This window comes from Halichoeres trimaculatus, unplaced genomic scaffold, assembly GCF_033239565.1.
Source record: "Halichoeres trimaculatus isolate MK-OKI-2021-1 unplaced genomic scaffold, fHalTri1.1 fHalTri1_scaffold_12, whole genome shotgun sequence".
NCBI lineage: Eukaryota > Metazoa > Chordata > Actinopteri > Labriformes > Labridae > Halichoeres > Halichoeres trimaculatus.
Window position 1 is genome coordinate 23,348,984 of NW_027437190.1, and position 17,461 is coordinate 23,366,444.

Below are 17,461 nucleotides of genomic sequence, written 5' to 3' on the forward strand. Positions count from 1 at the left end.
TCGCAAAGCCACCATGCTGCTCGGCTCTGCCCGCACCAGCGCTTCCATTAATTCCCTCATTGATTGGCCAGACACTGGGATCACCTAGCCAGATCTAAATCAGTCACTAATTAAAAGAGCGAGATGAAAAGCAGCCGACACTGCAGCCCTTCAGGACCCGTAAGGTGAAACATTCTGTAACAAGTACAAACTAGGAAGCAGCTGAAGTCTCTCAGCAGAGAGAAGCAGCTAGCTCTGCATAGTAATGATTCACAATCTTATTCAGTGCATAAACAGATTAAACTGGTGTGGGAAACCTTCACTGATACCTATCACGCCTTTGCACAAGGTCGCACACAGGCAGGTGCACACACACAAGCAGAAATGCATGTACAAACATCCCACATACGCATGGATGTGTGCAGATACTTTGTCACACACACATTCATCTTCTCATGTGACGACAATTTGAATAGGAGAGAAAAGGTTTCACAGGCAGGTGCTACATGCTGCTGAAGTGAACCCTGGTTCCTGAAAAGCCAAACTGGTGATAGTAGGATGTTGTGTACAGGTTTGAGCTGTGTTCACAGCACATCTGGCTCTGCCCCTGCTCATAACTACAGGTGTTAAAAACACTTCTGTCACCCTATCTTATAAATACAAGTGGATCAGTTTGGCTACGAAAATTCACTCCTGTGCAAGTCCAACGGGAGGGACTGTGTCTTCTTTTTTTAACGGTGCCACGGGTGATTCTCAAGAGCACAAGGGGGTGAGAGGTTACTAAGGGGAATGTCAAAACCCCTGCTGTGTTGTCTTCACACAGACAAATCAAAAAGCCCGAAAATCCAGTGATGTTTGTCTCACAGCAACAACAACAAATGAACCAAAATCTGACTTGTCATGGCTTTTTGCCAATCTCTTGACACATGACGAAACAGTATCTTATCAGAGATTGCCAGCAGCCAGGAGGGGAAAAAACTGTATGTTGTGAGATATCAGAAAGCACAGATAGCTGTGATGTGTGAATGAGAAAAAAACACCAAAAATAAAAACTAAAGTTGGCAAAAAGGCTCTAAAACATATTACAGTTGCAACTAAATACAATCCTCTGTTCTCACTTATCTGCTTTAGCCTGTTAGCCGTTACACTGACTGTTTGTCTTTGGTTAACTTGTCACTAAATCACTTAATAGGCTCAGCACAATAAACTACTTTAGCTTTAATTCTACTTTTGGCAGTGACCCAACATCTTTTAATAACGTGCGAATTGAAATAATAGGAGGGTTTCCTGTTCTTTCCACTTTGCCAGTATGGCAGAAAGTCAGCATTAGCAGGGCACTATCACCTGGATGATGAACGATGAGTCAAAGCTATTATAACTGTGAGATCACATAAAAAGACAAACAACACACGAGTACGAAATCAGACACAAAGCTCCAAACAGGGAGTCTCTATAGTGACACGACCTCTTGACCATTGTGTGCTTTAATCATCAGTTTATCATTAGATGACACAGAGCATCCTCTGCCAACAGAGGCTGTCCTCGCTTCTCTGTGCAAAACTTATGAATGAGTGTCCCTACTTCCTGACGCTGAAGCCTTTGCTGGAGAATATGCCACAGATAACGCTAAGCACATTGCCTAACAATCAACTTGATGAGCCTGATCAGCACCACGCCAAGGTTGGGGACATTTATTGCCTCATTCCAGAAAAAAAAGGATGGGAACTGCTATTACATAATTGAAAAGGGAGCAGTCATTCCTAATCACCTTCCAGGAGATAGACTAAAGAAGACTTGGATGTGAAAAAATGTCCAATTTGAATAATGAAACCTCACAAGGCGAATTGAGAACAAATTAATCCCGACCCTGAGTCAGAATACCTGCATTCAAAGCATATTGTACATTTGGTTCTTTTCACTGTCAAAAACCACGAGAGGATCTGTGAGACTGTCTTGAATCAGGCTTGTTTAAGAAGCCGCAGCTATTTACATGCAAAAATGAAGCACATTAACAGAAGCCTCGGAAACATCAAACTATCTCCATCTAAGGCTTTCTTCCATCTCCACGCTGACATTCCCTCTTCCTCTCTTGTCTTCTCCTTCTTGCTGTACTGAAGATAACACGCTGTGCAAATTCCATTCAGGTGCAAACACACATATTTGCATTTGTGACAGCTGTATAGTCGGCACCTGTTTATGAAGGAATTTCACATTTAAACTTGAAAGAAAATAGAGCAAAAGCTATTTTTACATGGAGTGATACAGGTTCAACTTTGCACCCGCTACCTGCACACATAAATCCGGCAGAGTCACTCCAGTACAAAGCTTTCTATAAATGCCAGCTGCTGGGTTCTGTGTGAAGAGAATGACAAAGGCTTTTAACAAAGCTGCCCCTTCTTCCCGTCTCACAGATCAGGAGGCATGACACAGCAGCCCAGGGTGACATGCGACGTGGGCCCGAGACACAGGCTAACATAGTCATTATAAATGTCCCCATTTCCTCTTTTTAATAACCGCTTATGCTGTCACTTCCTGCGCCATCCATCATTATGAAGGAGCGCACCATAGCGCTGCAAATTGCTGCGCAGCGCAAAACATTCTTGCACATCCTGTCATGCTCCCTCATTACTTCTGTGTGTACTCGTGTGCTCGTGTGTGTGTGTGTGTGTGCGTGTGTGTGTGTGTGTGTGTGTGTGTGTGTGTGTGTGTGTGTGTGTGTGTGTGTGTGTGTGTGTGTGTGTGTGTGTGTGTGTTTTTAAATGTATGGACACAGTGCACTGAATGTTACTGTGTGGATTCTGTGGGCTAGGTCCCAAGGTCCTCCCTAATCCAAGACCGTGACTGGTGTTTGTGTGCAATATGCCACTCACTGTGTGTATTTTTGCCTTGTGTGTGTGTGTTAGTATGTGTGTGTCTGTATACCCTTGGGTATCTGCCTCAATGTACTTTCTCAGAGTGTTTGTGTGACTGTGTATTGCATGCAGCCATGTGAAGCTGTGCGCCTGCTAGCTGCCTCCAGACTTGTATTCCCAAAACAAGCCGCGGGGCTTTGGCTCAGGTTGGTGTGCGTCTGCATGTGTGTATATGTGTGTGTGCACCTGTTTGATAGTGACTGTGTGCAAGGTGTGCAGGCTAAATTCTCACTCACCGCTATGTGCAGGTTCATACCCGTTTGTGATTTTGGATGTGTCAGTCTACCAGCCGTCCTTCTTTCTTTCAGTCTGTCTTTCTGTTTTCCTTCCCACCTGTCTGTAAAATGACTTCCTGTCTTTGCATCTACACCGTGTGTTTGACTCTGTGTGAGCCCTGGTCTACAGTTGGTTTGTGTTGGGACCTGGAGCGGCACCTCAGGGGTTGCCTTACCAAAGCAGCTGCCACCTTATAAAGCAATCTGAGGAAGACTTCAGAAGACACTCAAGTGTTTAACTTTCTACAACAAAACATTTTGTTTTTGTTATTGAATGGTGGAAAGTAACTCATCTACTTGAGTTAGTGTAATATAGTAGCATGTTGTGCATTTTAACTTTGTACTGTGATTCATTGTCAAATCAAATACTTCACTTTTTCACTGGTATTTTCTGTGGGTAGCACTTTACTGCACTATATTTAACATTGCATCTGTTGCTGATTAAAAAGTGAAAACAAAAAAAAGATATAAATGGGTTTTCAACAACAGGTAGCAGATGAACGTCTGCTGAAATCACAATAAGACTCTGATATCATCCTTCCCAGCTTCCTGTCTGTTTGAAAAACGAACACCTCCTTCTGACAATAGACGGCTGCAAAACTACGACCAGATTTTCATAGCATGAGCTGTCCTAAACAGTTTACAGCAGCCTCTACACACAGCTGGTGGCCATCACCACAGGGGGACTGGCTACAAAGTACATTAAAGGGGAAAAATGCAAGAAAGAGATTTCATAGGTGAGGTGTCAACAAATTTTGTCAGATTAATGTCTCCGTTTGGATGAACATCAGCAGTTAGCACAAAAATATGCCTTTAAATAACTGAGGTCATGTGCTTCTTTACCCTCCCCCACTCAATCACTCACCCCCCATAAAAATTCTGCACTCAGTAAGTACCTGATGTACATTTTGAAAAAAGCACTCGACTTTTACTAAAGTAGATCCACGGACTGATGGTTTTACTTCTTTTTATATAAAATTTCTCTGAAGTGACAGTAATTTTTACCTTTGTAGAATAATTCATAACTCTTCCCACCCCTGGCCATCACTTTGCAACAGCTACAAGGAAGAACTTATTGACAGGCAGACACTCCAGCAGAACCAGACTCATCTGTAAAAGCAGTCTGCCATAACCCATCACTTAGCTCCTCATCACTAAACTTCTTTCCTCCAGGGGGACTCAAGACTCCAAGAACTACTCAAATGATGCTCGGTGTCCTGTCACAGAACAAGATACAGTTTTCTTTAATTACACTTTAGCAATTTGTCATAAAGTGACTATTGTGTCTTATTAGTATTCAGTACTTTGAGTTGTCACTTTGAGCTTGGCAGCTGTGACAGAAAACACATCAGCAGGGTTACTAAAGCCTATTCAGTAGCGTAAAAATGGTACTTATGTATTTTTTTGGGGGGGGCAACTTATGAGTTTTAACACAATATATTTAAAAAACAAACACATTTCCATCAATGCTTTCATGACTCTCGACTTTTGCTCTGAAGTCAACTGATTAATTTTCTTTTTTTTTCTGATACGTGATTCGAAAGATAAATTGAATCTGTGTGGTTCTGTGTGTGGTTTGTCAAAGTAGTGATGTACCAGTTTATTATTTATCTTCACAGATTAATGTAAAGCAATTTCAGAGCAAACAGACCAGGCAGTTGGTCGTAACGATGGCTACAAAAGATAAAAATGATGATTCTCCATCTGGGCACTTGTGGCAACATCTTCAGCCTATATCTGAAGATCTTATTATAAAGACCGAGTCAAAGAACTCAGTCTGTTCACTGATAAACAACTTCATCATCTAAAAAACTTCTCTGTCCCACTTGAGAAAGCATGCTGAGGTGTGGAGCTTAACAGTAGTTTTGTTTGTTTCTAAGTATTTTTTTTTTCTGTAAGCTAAGTGATCTGTGCTTGTCGTAACTTAGCTGCTGTTTTTTTATTTCATAGTATGTTTTGAATAAAAAAAAAGGTTTTAATGTAGCAGAATGTACGCACGAGTATTGTTGACCACACTTGAGCAACTGAGGAAATAAAACATTTTTACTTTTTTTTTAAGTACTTAGGAAAAAAAGAATTTGACAACGCAGCATTCACTTGTGCTGGAGTAAAATTTGGCTTGGAGTATCTATACTTTGACTCAAGAAATTAAGCTGTGTACTTTGTCCACCACTGTCCACATTACCAACTCTTAAACCCCACAAGATCTTAATTTACCTGACTCACATGTATCAAACATTCCTCCCTGTCTCACCGGAGCAGCGTGAATTTCCACATGTGTAGAGACATATGTTATTTCATAAAAGGGGCAAATGAGCAAACTGTAAAATGCTTGAAATTAATTTGAAACTTTCATCAAAATATGTGACGCTCTTCTGTATCCACTGATTATGGTTAAGCTGACCTGCTGTTTTTTTCCTTGATGGATGTTTACTGTCTTTTACTTTTTAAAAGCCTGATTACCCCGAAACAAAGTCGAGCAAGAATTAAATTAGACTTAAGTGCACAATTGAGACTATAGTGCTCAATTTTGGAAAATAGTCAATTTGATAAACTGAGTCCCCTGCTGGTTTAAATGGAGGGCATTCTGTTCTGAAATTACGATTTATCTAATGAGCACTAGTTAGAGACGTTACCACAGAAAACATACTTCAGTAGGAAATGGATCTTTTAATTGCATTGTTGAGAGGAACTCTGAAGGTTTTGACATCACATACATTCGAACAACAACTCTTAACATCTCACGACTCCCCCTGCCTGCACATCCGCTAACCTGACAAGCCAGTGCTGCAGGCCAATGTGAATATGCAATACATTCATCAATACAACATGGACACGTTTGTACAAAGACCAGGGAGGAGTGTTGGGCGAGGGGAGCTTAGTAATCGCTCCAAAACTCCAGCCTCTGATCTTGTTAAACACTAATTGATGTTTCTATGTTAACGAGCTTTACCTTAATTAGAGGTATTAAAAGAACAGTGGGTGCAAAGGGTGGTGAAGGGGCCTTTCGGTGGGCGGCGGGATCGAGGAAAGTATCCACTAATGTTGCATCAAACACACGATGAAAGAGGAGGCGGGCCAAAGAGGGGGAAGAGGAAACAGCAGAGGAAGTCACAGGTTGCAGGGGTGAGAGAAGAGAAGGGAAAGATTGAGGCGAGAAGAAGCAGGGGGATTGGCAGAGGAAAAGAGACAAGCAAGGGGGGGCATTGAGCTAAGCTTGAAGGTTTTCTCTACAAACGTCAATGAATCAATGAGGTGAAATTGATGAAGAGCAGGGGGTTGGAGACAACAAGCGCACAAATGTTGACTCTGTTCCCTCTCATCTGGGCCCCTGAGCCTTCCAACCATGTCCCCCCTCTGATATTCAATTCCAGCCTTCACTTTACTCTCCCCTCCGTTATGCTGCCTTTCCATCTCTCACCCTAAGCTCTCCCCTCATGCCTTCTCTCCACCTTCACCTCCTCCTCCTCCTCCTCACACCTCCGCTCATCACTCTTTCCTCCACACCTTCTGTCTCTCTCATCACTCTCCCCCTTTCCCTTCTCTCTTACCCCTACTCACAGCTGGTACAGTACAGATCTCTGTGGGCAACTGTACGGCGGATCGGCTCTGCTGACACTGAAGGCAGCACTTTACGGGCAGCAGTGCATGCAGAACACTGCTGCAGTGCTGGCCTGTGTGTAAAATGCACAAGGAAAAATGATGAGCTGCACGGGTAGCATCACCTGTGGGTGAAAGAGCTGATTGAAATGGATATCAGCTTGAGAATTCAGCTGATGGACCCCACACAGGCCACAGAAATGGAAAAACAAATAACACATTAATTCCAATTTCCATCTGGATGAATTGCCTCACAATGCAGGCCAGTATATTTGATCTGCACTCTGCAGCAAATCTGAGAGAGAAGCAACACTGTGCTTCCACATTTAACATGCAACAGCAGCTTCTTCTTTGGTGGCCTCATGGTCCAAGGCCTTGGTTTGTGTTAGTGTGTGTGAGTGTGTTTTTGCAGCAGGTGTGTGTTTGCTCCCCTATGAATGTACTGCAAGGCAAAAACAAAAGTTACCTGAGCACCCAAAGGGGATGCAAATTTAGGAATCTACCTACAAAGTGAAGTCTCTCACACACTCCTTCACCCATACAGCTGCAAAGAGGAAAAAAGCACACACTGCCTGTTCCAGTTGTCTGAGAGTGTTTCAGTCCGTTGGGGAAGATTCCTCGGTGGCAACAGAGGGATAACAGTGTGCCGCCATACGCCCAAATACTCAGCGTATCGGGATATAAATAGATCAAGAGGGGGGAAACTGATCAGCAATCTTAAGGGTTTAACTGTGGTAACATAAACACACACACACGTACACACATACACACACACAGGAACAACCAGTGACCACGCAGCCTGAGAAAATGAGCATCAACAGATATGATCACCTCAATTAATACATCCGCAGCAGAGTAAGGAGGAAACTGCAGCCAGTGTTTGAAGACTTAAACGGAACCCAAACTCTGTCTTTATTAATAATGCATGGAAAATTCCTGGCAGACAAAATCACAGCCTAAAGCCTTAGTCTATATGACTAATTGGACTGCCGGTGAAATGAGTGTGTGTTTGGTTTTGGATATCTATGCCGGCTGCTGTAAGGGACCTATGCGTAAAGAAGCTGAGAAGAGGCTCGTGAGTTTCAGGCGCAGCAATGACAGAGGGGTCAAAGCCCCAGTGCGCCGGCCGTTACCACCTCTCCGTCCCCGGCCATCCATCTCTCCATCACCAGCGGCCGTCCAGTTGCCGACACCCGAGCCCCTGATGCCTGTCTCAATGACGCGGAGCACCCTCTCACTGCCCGAACCGCAATTCATCTAAGCAGTACAGAGTCTGTGCGTGCGCGGGGTGAAATGCCTCCGCACTGCAAATATCATTCAAATAAAGGTACTTACTGTTTTTCACCAGCCTTTCCCCCCTCTTTTCCTGCGTCCCTCCATCCTTTTTCACATCCTTCCTTTTTGAGGTATCCGTTTTGCGGGTGTTCCCCCCCTCAACCACCACAAACACCGCTGCCACTGCCGCCGCCACCACACACACACACGGACACGCACGCGGGGAAAAATATATCTCTCTATATATAAATCTTCTACATGTATTCAATTTCTCCGATCTCTCTCTTCACCTCTCTCCCTCCCTCTCTCCTCTCCTCTCTCTCTCACACACTCTCTCTCCCCCTCTCCCTCTTTCCCTGTTCTTTTGTTAAAATTCAGTATATGCGCCCCGTCACCTAGCAACCGTCAACCTCTCTCTCTCTCCCTCTCTCTCTGTCGTTTCCTCCTTCCTCCCTCCCTCTCTCCTTCCCTCTCCATCACTGGCGACACGTGTTGAATGCTAAACTTAGCGGTCCGGAATAAAATTAATAAAGGGATGGACGCTCCAGATCTCCCCCCTGTCTCTCCCTCTCCCCCCGTCTCTCTCTTTCACTCTCGCGTATCATGCTGCAATATAAATATTTACTAGAACCACTCAGCCCTCTCATTGCCTCTCTATCCACCCCTCCTTCCTTCCTTCTCCCTTCCTTCTCCCTTGCATCCCTCCGCATTTCCCCCTCCCTCTCTCCCTTCCTTCCTTCCATCCATCCATCCATCTCTTCCTCCCTCCCTCGCCATCCAGCCTTTTTCCTCTCCTGCCTCCCTCCTATCGCCTCTTTCTGCTTCTCCAAGCAAAACGGAGGCGCCACACAACACCAGCGTCAGTGGATCCACATGTGAGTGTCACCCTGCCGGCAGTGCGTCTATGCATGGAGAGCTGCAGCGTGCGTGCGTGCATGTGAGTGTGTGTGTACGCGCGCGTGCATACGTGCGAGGAAATCTTTACCACAGTAGCATGACAGTGGCCATGTGTGAGCAGCTGTACAGGACTGAAGGAACATGCAGGCTTCCTAACACTGCTGCTGAGTTTGTGAACTCTCTCTGTTTGGCTTCAGAGCTGTAGTGAAATATTTATGTTGAGATAACTTTTTATAACCATCTGTTGAAGAAAGAGCTGCTGGGTTTTATGCTGTTTACACTTCTCTTTCATAAGGTGGCTCTCTGGGGAGATGGAGAATGTGTTAAATGACCTCAAATCTAAAGCTGCTGTCATCTTCTCTTCTTTTTCTGCTCCTCTGTGTGTGATCTGGGATCAATCAAAGAGGCTAGTGTTACTCTGATTATTTGCAGACTCTGCTCCAAATGATCTTATGATTGGGGTTTAACCTTCTCAGCAGAAGTACACACACATTTACAGTACAAAAGTACACACACAAACACACACGGACAGAGTGTTTTAATGTGACAGTGCTTCAGGAGCAGTGGGGCAAAGGTCTCTCTGTATTGATAGAAATGTGTCGTCCCCCCAGAGGTTTGGTAAATGATGGACGCACACCTCAGTTCCATCTAATTGAACAGTCATCAATATGAGCCTGACTCCGAGGCACACACATGCCGCAAATGATACAAACCAGTATTGTGTTTTCGTGTGTGTGTGTGTGTGTGTGTGTGTGTGTGAACTTGGATCAATGCCTTGAGGCAATGTACCCTTTATCAGACTTTGAAAGATCTGTCCTGTGGAACCTGCGTCACTCTCCCAAATGCAGTCATCATCACGTCTGTTATGCTGCCAGGTCACTTTCTGTTTTCGTGTGTGTGTGTGTGTGTGTGTGTGTGTGTGTGTGTGTTAGCCTTAATTCTTATATTTTATCTATGTTACATTCTTAAGACTGGTTTGGGCTTCAGACTCTGTTTTTGGTGTCTTACATCTGTAAGATGTCATGCTCTGTCGTAGTAATAAAAGATTTACATTTGTGTTGCCAGAGGACAATTTTCTAGGTTTAGATCTGGTTATCTTCATATATAACCATCTGCAATGTTTTTCTCCAAATATTAAATCTGGCTTGTTGCATTCAAAATACATGGACCCAACATGTATCTATGACACAGATTGTTCAGCCTGGCAATTAAAACTACTCAAAATGTTTTTTTTTTTTAAATAATGTTTCATTCAATAACCGTACAAAACATATGCTGTCTCAGTGATCTCAGCCAGAGTTTCCAAAGGGCCATAAATAGAGGATCACCAAATTGAAAATGCTGATTCAACATCTGAAGGATCTTGCAAGAGGCAATGGGGCGGAGTAGAGGCAGGCCTTTACTACGCCCTATTAGAGACAGGCCTTTGGGCTCCTAGTGGCTACAATTTTCCTGCCTGTTGGTCAAGTCATGCCCCACTCACGCAAATCATGCAAAACTCGAGCTGAAATATTTTGTGAAAAGACACAAAGAATGAATCATCTGCAAAATGTAAATGAGTAGAGACATAGGCTATTTAAACTAAATACAAAAAAATTGTACCAGAAAGTAGAACTGTAAATGAAACTGTAGAAAGTCAAATCTACATACATACAGTATGAGCTGTAACGGGGTCTCCTGGGCTTTAAGAGCCTGCTTCTGGTGGAGACTTGGGGAACTGCAGTCTTCTGCATTGACTTCATATTCAAACATCATCTTGAATGATCACTCTATGGTGGCCCATTGTGTATCATTGTGATGTGAGCTGCTCCATTGAGTGTGCAATTAAGATGACTACCTACAAGTCTTACATGAGTTAACTACTCAGTTCAATAGTTATAATTTTAACTGGTGAATTTCAGCTGAACGTATCAGTGGATGATAAGTTTACAATAGGTTAACACAGAGGAAGACCATGGAGATTTATCTTTGTTAGCTTTACTTTTTTTTTTAACAAAAAATTAATTATCCATATAAGCATTTTGTGATAATCTACAGATAATGATCTCTTCTGCCATCTACTGGTCTACCTGGGTATGCAATTACTTTTATTGCTTCTCCATACTAGTTTGTGGAACCATTCAGCTCCTTAAAGAGAAGTTATTGGAACTACAAGGCCCCTGGCAGAAAAAAACAGATGACTTCTCTTTCACCTGTGTGAAAGTATTCAGCAGGTCCGCTCTGTGCTGCTTCCAACTTGCAGGCACGACTGCTACTTACTCTTTTCTGAGCATTACCAAGCTTAGCCTAATTAACATGCAATTTATCTCAAAGTGTGTCTTGACTAATTGACTAACCAATGAATTTAAATCCCCAGATATTTTGTTTCTGGTGCAAAAATGTAACAGAAGAAAATCCTCAAATTTCACACCTTAAAGTGATACTCCGGGATGGAACAAGTTGGGTCCATTTACAAGGTTTAGGGCAGAAATTACCCCTACAGCAGTGTTTTTGTGCAGCAGAAGCCCAGGGCATACGCACCAAACACCCCCTCCCTGCTCGTCAGCCGGTTTCCTCTGCACTCAGACAGGGCCATATTTTACTTGACCAAAAACACAAATAAACGGACTCCCACCGAAAAAATCTGATATCGGTCTGCATTTATGCTTTATTTAGAGAATTTTCAGCGCGTTACTGTCACACTAAAACACCACTAAAGAAGGCTCTAGTTCTCATTGTGTCTCTTCGTCCTGGCAGACTACCTGCATTTGTTTATATCTGGCACGCCGCGCGCCATACACTAAGCGGCGAGCGCCTCGTGGCCAGCTGTGGCTCTGCAGCGGAGGTAGCACTGTTTCACGACATGATGACAACTAGAGCCTTATTTAGCGGTGTTTTTGTGTGAAAGTAACACGCTGAAAATTCTCTAAATAAAGCGTGAATGCAGACTGATATCCGATTTTTTCGCTGGGAGTCCGTTTATTTGTGTTTTTGGTCAAGTAAAATATGGCCCCATCTGAGTGCAGAGGAAACCGGCAGAGGAGCAGGGAGGGGGTGTTTGGTGCGTGCGCCCTGGGCTTCTGCTGCACAAAAACACTGCTGTAGGGGTAATTTCTGCCCTAAACCTTGTGATAGGACCCAACTTGTTCCATCCTGGAGTATCACTTTAAGTGTGTAAATGTTTGGGTTTTTCTCCATAAAACTTGTCTGTTAGAAAACCTTACAAACACACTAAAAGCCACACACACACACACACACACACACATACATACGCCGATTTCAGCCTATGAGCTTCCACTCAGCATGTTTTGTTATGACACGCATCAAAAAAAACAATTAAGACCCCAGATTGCTGATAGTGGTACACTGATCCGTGGTCAGTTTAAGGACACGGCCCATATGGCAATAAAGGTTAAGATGTTGGCCGATTAGTCTGCTCTGTGCGTCCTCGCTTGCTGATTAGCCTCCAGATGGTGTAAGCAAGTGGTGGCCACTAATGCTGGAGCGTATGATTTGTGATAAGGGATCCATATCTGCTTTAGTGGTGCGTTCACTGTTGGTGCTGCTGCTGCTGCTGTATTAATGGGCCAGATACACATCAGCTATTCATATTTTGTTCTACATGTAAAAGGTGAAGCAGGCGCCGTACTCTTCATACACCTCTTGTTATCTATGTTTGCCATGTGCATTCGTCTTCATTTGCATTCATCAATCACTTCATCATCACCCTCCTTCCTTCTTGTATTCCTGTCTTTATGGCAGCCTCTCAGTTGTGCCTGGGGCCTATGGAGATATTGGAATGGTAACATTAGGGTTTATGAGGCATGTGATAGTATGCGTCATCACTGTATTTTCTCCTCAGTGTGTGTCAGTATGCTTTTGTAACACACACAGTATCTGAATACATTTACATGGTAGTCAGAGTGCAGCAGCCAGTTTTCCTGTTGTGCAGAATGAAAGGTTGGACGTGTGATTGAGGCACATTGCTCTGCTGATATCTGTTTGTTTTCCTTGTGGTACTTTTCATCTGTGAGAGCATGTGTGTGTGTTTGTGCGGGAGAGTGTGTGAGTGAGAGCGACAGTTTGATTTTTTTGTTGTTTGGTCTAATCTGATGCGGCTTGGCTCTCCTATCTCTATTTACGCATCTGTTTAGCTCTGAGCTAACAGACAAACAATAAGGTTCTCTTTCTAACACACACTCTCACACACAAATACACATATACAGTGTATATACACACATGCACAGGAGCACAAAGTTTCACATGGAATTTGGGGCTCAACAACAATTCTTACCCAGACTTTTCTCTTTGTAAGTTTTTAATGGCTTTTTCGGAAAAAGCAAGTCATTGTACAAATCAGCTAAATTAGTGTTCATTTTCATGGAAAAACATTTTAGGCAAATTAAAAAGTAAACTTTAAAAATCACTGAAAAATGGTGATGTCACAGCCCTGTCCACACAAGCAACAAATCGCCATGTGCGAGTGGGAGGATGATAACAACAATGACGGACTTCTGAGCTGTTTGTGTTGCTGACTCTACAGAGTTTTGTATACTTTTCTAAACTAAGTTAACAGTTTTAAAGCGTGCAATCCCCATCATCAACTTGTTTGTGCTCACCACTCTACTGCAAGAACAGCTCCATGTGTAGGCATGGGGTGCTCTTATTTTGCATGTGAACTGGTGTTTATAGTTGGTTTTGCATTGTCATGTATTTTTCTAAAAATCTGGCTCAGACAGGCTCTTCTGTTGTTTTCCTAGTTAGAGTCTGGATGTTAACTTCAGTAAGTCAAATACTCCAGGAAGGTAAAAGTAACTTATCATCCAGCTGTGCTAAATACTTAATTCTGATTGGTCAAAACCTAATATCAAGGTAACTGATCCTCAACAGCAAAAGCAATGCCTGATCACACACGTCATGTCAAATCCATCTACTTAGAGAAGTTTCGGCACATTTCACCTTTACCTGATGACACTGTGGCATTAATGTTGTGTACTGTCTCAGACTGGCCTCATTTGTAGGTAAAGAACCATAATTGGCACGAGTGTGAAAGCAGCCTGAGGAGCTGCTGCGCCACAACGTCAAATACCAAGCTCTGCCCCCAACAGGCCTCAGAGAGCTGGCCAATCAGAGGGAAGAGGGGTAGTAGAGCAGGGAGCCTTAAAGAGACAAGAGCTAAAAGAAATCTTTCAGACAGATGCTGAAATGCGCTGGAAAAAAATGGAATCTTATCAAGTTTTTTGTTTTAATTTCAGTAGAAAATGTCTTTTTAGAGTTAAAATGAGCCATATTCACCTGACTGTTCCAGCAAAATGTCTTGTTTCAAGTTATTTAAAGATACAAATGAGGTCTGAAATGCTTGTAACGAGTTTGTAGTGACTATTCTGGCTGAATTTCAGTCACTGTCTGGGTATGGGAGTAAAGTGTTTTTGACGCGCTTCTTAAAGAGACCAATGTCCAATCAAAAGTTATGGTAGCTTTGTTTCTTCCATTTATTTATCCACAGGAAACACATACATAGATAATTACTCATTTGTATGTGCTAACCGTGATGAGTAGCAGTAAAAACCGTGTGCTCTTCCTGTTGCCCCAAATCACTACCTCAACTGTGCCGTTCTTGTAGTGTTCACCTGCCAGTTCACCCAAGCAATTCAGACCTGATATTTGTCTTTAAACAACTTGAAATAAAACATTTTTGGGACTGACCAATCGGATGTAGCTCATATCAAATACAAAAAGACAATTTTTACCTAATATTAGACAAAAACACTTGATGAGATTTAGTTTTTTGCAGTGTGAGAGTGTTTTTAAACACCAGTGTTGTAAAAATAGGGAGTTTTTTTTGATCCGTTAATATTCTAAAAGCTACAATGGGGTATCATAATTCAGACAACTTTCCACTGGCAGTGTTTTCAGGCAATTAGTTTGAGTATGTTTCATAACTAGGGAAAAAAATCCTCACAGAAGCTTCATTTGTATTCAGCGCCAGCCTGTCCGTTAAGTTGTTGGGTAATAACACTAAGGTTATGCGTCTGATTGAAAATAGATGGCCTACAGCTCTAACAGTCAAATCATAAGTACACAGATGTTATGAGACTTTCACTAGTCACAAAGTGATCGAGGTTTCATGTTCAAACATGAGTTGTTTATCACTACTGAGTGACATGAAATGTGAATATTCTGGCTTGGTAAGGCTTTCTGTCCAAAGATATGTCAACAAGTGAAATCTGGGAGCGACAGAAGAAACTGGAGTCTGACAAAACATTTTCATTTCATCCAGTGTCCCTGGTGGCGAACAAAACCAAAAAAATGCAAATTTTACTGTATAAACTGATATTCATAACATACTGGGTTTGTTTACATTCACTACTGTTACAGTGCTGAGCAAATATTCATCACGGTTAAACCTCAAAAAGCTGTCTTACCCACCAACCCCCCACCCTCCTGTCTGCTGCGCCTTTGTCAGGTCCCAGTGAAACACAAAAAGACCGCAGAAAGAGGAGTGAGAGGTTGTGAGGAGGCTTCAGGTGTCTCAGAGGAGTGGTGTCAGACTGGCTGTATACTCTACCTGAAATTGAATTTGGCATGTTCCCACAGGCCAAACGACAGTTTAGAGTCGTGCATTTGGCTGTGATCGCTGCTGCGTGTGACGGCTGCTCCTCTTTACTTGTTGAAATACATCCCATTGCCTTGCTCAGCAATTGACATTCTTATTTTGAATGTCCGGTTTTGTTGTGTCTTCTCACTACCGATTACAACTCCTTCTGTCTGGGGCCAATGTCGTTTAGCAAAGAGCCCTCCAGCTTCGGGGAATAAACTGAAATTTCAACATGATGCTCCATTAAATAGATGTTTGTGAACTCAGAGAATGATATTTCTGTTTGAAAATAAAACTGGGCTTAAGGCTGTGTGGATGATTCTCTGATCCTAAATTGACTCTTTGGTATTAGCAGTAGAGACATGAGGATTTGACATGAGTCGATATGGAGACAGAGAGCGTGGAAGGAGAACAGTACAGAATAGTGAAGGGGCCATAGGGTGCTGCCAAGTTTTTAAAAGAGCCAGAGATGCCATTTCAACTTTCTTTAAATTCCCTCGCCCTGCATTCTACACCATATGTGTGCATTAACTTTGCATTCAGGCACTGAGTCTATCTCTCACCCCTTTTCCTCCAGCTCTCACACACAGTGGGCAGAAAGTGAAGGAAAGCGGCAATTGAATTTCCTTTCAGCAGTGGTGTGTGGAATGGGAAAAAGTTCAGGGCCACAGTGCTAGGCTCTATCTCACACAGACACTGAACGGAGCCTTAATCCATTCCTCTGCCCTTCCCCTTCTTCCACACATACTTGTCTCCAAATCCCATCCTCTCTACACTCCTGGAATAAATTATTTCATTTCTTTTAGGTCCGCAGCATTTTTATTCGTCTCCATGGTGCGCCTCAACTGCTGTCCCTGCAGAGAGCCCTGATGAATGTGTTGGGCTCACACCCTCTGATCATCTGTGCTCTGAACGCCTTTAGATACACACTGGCTTCTGGCTGCCTCCAAAGCACATAAGGACTCGCTCTCCTTCCCAAACCTCCTCTCCCTCTCCCCTTCTGCCTCCTCTCCCTCTCTCTCAGACTCACAAATACACACAGGAATAAAACCAGCTATAGAACAGATCGGGATCCTTTATCTTTTCCTTTGCATGCGCAAACTCTGCAGAGAGACAAACACGTTTTCATTCTCCTCTTCAGAGATGAACTGGTGCTGTTGTTCCTTGTTCAGATTAATGATGACATTTACGAACACTGAACAATTTCAAATAACATCTATAATTCATCCAGGAACATACGTTCAACAATGTTGGGAATTCAGTCTATATTGCTGAGCTCATGAATATGGAGAAAAGCTGCAAATGAATTATTCTTTTTTATAACTGGAGTCTCAGGACTTGAGTACCAGAGCAAGAAGCCTGTGTGAATATGAGTGTGAATGTGTGTGTGAATGTGTGTGTAAGACTGTGTCAACGTCAGCACACGTGTGGCGCACCATGTGTGCATGCATTCCTGTGTCCTAGTAAAAGCAGTTGCACTCTCTCTTTGGTTAAGTTGTCTGGTTTGGTGTTGCCGCTCTGATTGGCGTGGCCTGAAGTGCCGTCTGAAGCCCCCTAACGATGTCAGCTAAGACCCCGTCTTCCTCGCTGGCGTGCGCGTGTTTCCCTGAGGGGCACAGCTTGACAACAAGAGATTGGGATTCGATAAGGATAAGTGAGCGCTCTGTTTCATCCTAATCACAGGGGGATTCACTTCGAACTTCTAACACACCAAAAAGCACATATACACACATAGAAAGCACATCCCCCCTGGCGGGCGGTCCTCCAGTGGTATCAATTAAGAAACTGGTCCAATCAATGTCTTAGCACAAGCCTGATACTCAACTACAAGGAGATTAACACTAAGCTTACATCTTAACACAAAAGAACCAGCCACACAAGGATACATACCAAAGACCCCCCTACCCACAACACACTAAACACACATAACACAACACACCATGTAA

At 43.1% G+C, this 17,461-nt stretch overlaps 1 protein-coding gene across 2 annotated transcripts in view; it reads right to left on the reverse strand.

Moving 5' to 3' along the window:
* Nucleotides 1-17,461, reverse strand: part of grin2db (glutamate receptor, ionotropic, N-methyl D-aspartate 2D, b) — a 110,790-nt gene that overhangs the window by 49,922 nt on the left and 43,407 nt on the right. Inside the window, exon 1 of one of the 2 annotated variants that reach the window (XM_074682718.1) lies at nucleotides 8,102-8,414. The exons of the other annotated variant lie outside the window; for it this stretch is intronic. The gene's annotated coding sequence lies outside the window, so the exon portion shown is untranslated. Of the gene's footprint in view, nucleotides 1-8,101; nucleotides 8,415-17,461 lie in introns of those variants that run through there. 2 annotated transcript variants of the gene reach the window in all.